The sequence below is a fragment of the Colobus angolensis genome, unplaced genomic scaffold, assembly GCF_000951035.1.
Source record: "Colobus angolensis palliatus isolate OR3802 unplaced genomic scaffold, Cang.pa_1.0 Scaffold189, whole genome shotgun sequence".
Taxonomy (NCBI): Eukaryota; Metazoa; Chordata; class Mammalia; order Primates; family Cercopithecidae; genus Colobus; species Colobus angolensis.
In genome coordinates this window covers 3,637,272-3,642,516 of record NW_012115032.1, presented here as the reverse complement: position 1 = coordinate 3,642,516, position 5,245 = coordinate 3,637,272, and positions in this window count along the sequence as shown.

Below are 5,245 nucleotides of genomic sequence, written 5' to 3'. Positions count from 1 at the left end.
CACAGAAAGAAAAACAGGAACTTACAAAATCTTTAGAATGTGCAGAGATAGAGACAAAATGATTGTGAGAGCAGAACAAAGGTTTATCAATAGGGCGGGCACACGCTTTTATGCCCTTTCATTTCCCCCTCTCATAAGTAACTGGGTGTCCAATCCTGGACCCTCAGACTCTTATAGTGTAGCTTCTCCTTCTGGGTGAAGAAGAGGTAGGTGATGGCTACAGAGGACCATTAGTTGGATGGTATCAAACCTTTCTCTGACAAATTGTAGAATTCTATTTACTACACAGGGGCCTACAGTAAGCAGAAGCAGTAAAGACATTAGGGGGCCTAGGAAAGGTGCTAGAAGAGAAAACATGGAAGAGTTCCACCAATTATTAGCTGCCGTAGTAAACTGTTGCTTTTTCATTTCTAAGCTTAGTTTATGTAGACCTTGGACTCTCTCCTCAACTAATCCTGACTCATTTATATAGAAACAGCATTCTTCTTTGAGGAACATACAGGTACCTCCTTTCTCAGCCGTGAGTAAGTCTAAGGCTCTGCGGTTTTGGAGGGTGACCTGTGCTAGGGAGGTGAGCTGCCGCTGAAGGGAGGCTAGGGAATAAGCAGAGTCCTCCATAGCAACAGAGAATTGTTGGAACAGCTTGTCATTTTCTATCATGGAGTGCCTTAGGGCTCCCCCTGCTAACCCCGCCGTGACGACAGAAGTGGTTAAAGATACTCCGGCAATTAGTGGTAGAAATACTGCTCGCTTATGTCGGGCAGTCTCAATCGAGGCAGCCCCTGCCCAGCCTATGAACTCAGCCGGGGTCAGCAGGGTCAGTCGGGGGACTAGGGTAACAGGGATACACAACTGTCCATCGGAATTGCTTTTGGACAGGGTTTTTAACAGAGTCATATTACACCAGAAGAATACACCAGAGGGAGCATATAGGGGGTTGCTAGGGTATGTAGCCGATTGGTTGCAGAGGCTGTTGCTAAGTGCCGAATAGTGGCAGGGATATTTTTCTTGGTTTGGGTCATGGTATAAGGCTACATCGGGTATCGTAATTGTGGATGAATTCTGGAAGTCTGTATAGTTGGTAGGAGGGGTGGTTAGGGGAATGGCGGTTAATGGTGGTCTCCCTAGGGTTGCACACATAAAGCAGGAGGACAGATCGCCTAGACCGGTGAGGTTGGCGAATGCTAGCCCTTCCTGTAATAGGGTTAGCCAAGAGAAAGGTTGCAAGTCCTGCAATAGCTTGGTTTCCTGTTTTTGGATGTGTGTATGGACTAGGGGCCGAGTCTGGACTAGACTCCGCCATAGGTACAGGTGACTACTGGGCCAAGTACTAGTGGAATAGTAGTAGACCGCCCCATGTTGAGGTGCTGTCCACCGGGAGTGCCCTGGATCTGTTATTATCCAAGTATATATATTGGGAGTGCCAGTCGGATAACGAGTCCTGAGGAGGTTAGACTGTTTATGCTGTTCATCCCATGTCCTGACTGGGTGTATTTTGTAATATCTGTATGGACAGCCTGCATTCTGATGCCACCAATAATGCTTACAATTGTATTCAGTCTGATCAAATTCGAAGCAGATCATGGGTACCCCTGGTTTGGCAATCTGAAACTCGGTGAAGTTGAGGTAAATTGGATTACTGCACCCGGAGGGGGGGCAATCCGCACTAGCCAGCAATTTACCAGCCTGGGGGGTTTCTCCGGGGCGTGGGTTTGGTTCTCATAGAGCCAGAACCTCCAGACATAGGGATTAGACAGCGCAGCAATGAGTAAAGTCAGGTGCATGAGGCATAAAAGCATAGGTAAACTAGACATGGCTATGGCTATGGGGGATTACGGCGTAGGGTTAGTTTTAAGGGATTGTTCTTAGCTTTGTCTATAGTCCATGTAACCTGTGCTCCAGACGGCCCGAGAAGGTCGGATGCTGGGTCCACTGGTTTGACATGTGTGTAGTGGATCCACGAGGCGATGCCTTCTACTTTGAGAGCAGTGGGAGTAGTCAGGAGTACCTGCAGTGGTCCCTTCCACCTGGGTTGGAGAGTCTCTTGTCGGTGGCGCTTGACCAATACCCAGTCTCCTGGCTGGAATGAATGAGGTGTTGGCGGAGGTCCTGTTTCGTACAGCTCTCGTAGCTTGGGCCAAATTTCTTGGTGAATTTTCTGTAAGGCTTGTAGGGAGAATAAGAGCTCAGAGACATTTTCGGTTTCAGATTTGAGTAGGTCATCTTTCAGACTGGGGACCAGGGGTGGGGGGTCTGCCATACATGATTTCATATGGGGTAAGGCCCAGTCTGTAAGGGGTGTTCCGGGCCCGGAACAGAGCGTAGGGGAGAAGTACTACCCAATTAGCACCAGTCTCCATAGTCAATTTAGTTAAGGTCTCCTTTAGGGTCTGACTCATCCTTTCTACCTGTCCTGAGCTTTGGGGCCTATAAGCACAATGTAATTTCCAATCTGCCCCAAGAATGGAAGCCAAATCCTGACTTACCTTAGCAACGAAGGCCGGTCCATTATCTGACCCTATCTGAATGGGGAAGCCATACCTGGGGAGAATTTCTTCCAAAATTTTCTTTGCTACGACCTGAGCAGTTTCTCTCTTAGTTGGGAACGCTTCCGTCCATCCTGAAAAAGTATCTACAAAAACAAGTAAGTACTGATACCCATACTTCCCGGGTTTTATTTCAGTGAAATCTATCTCCCAGTAGACGCCGGGCCTAGTTCCTCTAAACCTAGTCCCTGCGGAGTCTTGGGTTTGGGGGTAAGCGTTGTTTAGTTGGCAAACTTTGCAATTAGTCACGATGTTGCTGGCCATCTCGGCTATATGTCTGATCTTGAGCTTGGAGTGTCTGATCAGGTCCATCATCCGCCGGGCACCCAGGTGGGTGGTTCGGTGGATGTGTTCTAGCACTTGCTGTCCTAATTTTTCTGGCAAGATGGTCTGGTCATTAGTATCAGTCCACCACTCATTCTGAACCTGTTTCAAGGGAAGTTTGTAGATCCATTGGAGATCTTGTTCTGAATAATCAGGGAAATACGGTAGGTCCCGGGGGCCCGGATCAGGGAGCTGGAGTGTGAGGAGTTGGCTGGGAGCCCTTGCCACGTTTCGCACGGTCTGATCGGCTAGGGAGTTGCCTCGAGCAGTTGGCGTGGTTGGTTTCTGATGCCCGGGACAATGTACAATAGCCAATTTCTTTGGCTTCCACAAGGCAGTTAACAGGGCTAGGATCTCTTATTTTGTTTTTTATTTCTTTTCCTTCAGCTGTTAATAGTCCCCTCTCTTTGTAGATAGCCCCATGTATGTGTGCAGTAGTGAAAGCATATCCACTGTCTGTGAATACGGTCAGTTTCCTCCCTGCCCCTAGTCAGTTTCCTCCCTGCCCCTAGGATAAGAGCTTGGGTGAGCGCTATCAGTTCGGCCTTCTGGGCCGAAGTTCCTGGGGGCAGGGGTTCCACCCATATTATCTCAGTCTCTGAAGTCACTGCTGCTCCAATGTACCTCTGGCCTTGGTGAATGAAGCTGCTTCCATCAGTAAACCAGACGAGGTCTGCGTCAGGAAGTGGGCGGTCCTGCAGATCCTCCCGAACTCCATGTACCTGAGCCAATATCTCGGTGCAATCATGGAGCGGGGCATGCAGGTCCGGATTAGGCAACAGCGAGGTAGGGTTCAAGGTTGTTGGAGGCAGGAAAGTTATTCTGAGGGGGTTTAACAGCAGTCCTTGGTAGTGGGTGAGTCAGGCATTACTCATACATCGGTCCAGAGGCTGCCAGAGGATGCTCTTGATGGCATGCGGGGTCGTGACCTGCAATTCTTGGCCCATGGTCAGTTTATCAGCGTCTTTGACCATCAAGGCAGTGGCCGCGATTATCCGGAGGCAAGGAGGCCACCCGGCAGCCACTGAGTCCAGTCTTTTTGACAAATATGCAACCGGTCTCTGCCAGGGACCTAGATACTGAGTCAGTACTGCTTTGGCCACACCCCAGCTTTCGTCCACATATAGGTGGAAGGGCTTGGAAACATCGGGGAGCCCCAGCGCGGGAGCTGATAACAAAGCAGTTTTGATCTCTTGGAAGGCCCACTCAGCCTCTTCCATCCAATTGAAGGGCTGCCATTCTTTTGTTGCCTGGTATAGGGGCTTGGCTAACCTGCAAACCTGGGTATCCATAACCTACAGAACCCTGCCAACCCCAGGAATTCTCTCACCTGCTATGTTGACTGGGGTCTAGGGATGCATAGGACTGTCTCCTTCTGGGCTCTGGTTAACCAGCGCTGCCCCCCTTTTAATAGGTATCCTAGGTAGGTTACCTCCGACTTGCAGATCTGAGCCTTTGTTGCTGAGGCTCGGTAGCCTAGCTCCCCCAAAGTCTTTAGGAGGTTTTCAGTCCCTTGGACACAAGCTTCTGGGGATCTGGCCACTATCAAGAGATCATCAACATACTGCAAAAGAGTTATTTCAGGGTGCTGCCGCCGGTACTCACCCAGATCTTCATGAAGGGCTTCATCAAACAGGGTTGGCGAGTTCTTGAATCCTTGTGGCAGTCTGGTCCACATCAGCTGACCGTTGATGCCTCTCTCAGGATCAGTCCATTCAAATGCAAAGAGTTCTTGACTTTTGGGAGCCAGAGGGAGGCTGAAGAAAGCATCTTTTAGATCAAGAATGGTATACCACTGTTTTTCTGGATGTAAGGCACTTAAGAGGGTGTATGGATTGGGCACAGTGGGATGTATGTCTATGACTCTCTTATTAACTTCTCTTAAATCCTGCACTGGCCTATAATCCATACTGTTGGGTTTATGAACAGGTAACAGTGGAGTATTCCAGGATGAGTGGCACGCCCGTAGGACTCCTTGGTCTAGGAGTCGGCGGATATGGGGCGTAATTCCTTCTTTTGCCTCTAGGGGCATGGGGTATTGCCAAACCCGAACCGGATCCCTCCCCGGCTTAACTTTGACAAATATGGCAGGCCGATGTTTAGCTAGCCCCAATCCCCCAGTTTCTGCCCAAGGTTCAGGGAAGCGCTGGAGCCAAGAGTCAATTTCCTGATCAGGGGACTTTTGCTCCTGATGGAGTCTGTACTCATCTTCTAAGGTGGACAGTCAGGATAGATATTGGCCTGTTTTGGGAGTCAGTTATCTTGGGCCCTTCTGGCTCAAAGTGGATTTGGGCCCCCATTTTTGTTAACAAGTCCCTCCCTAATAGGGGGCAGGGGCTTTCTGGGATGACTAGGAAGGAATGGGATACTTTTCC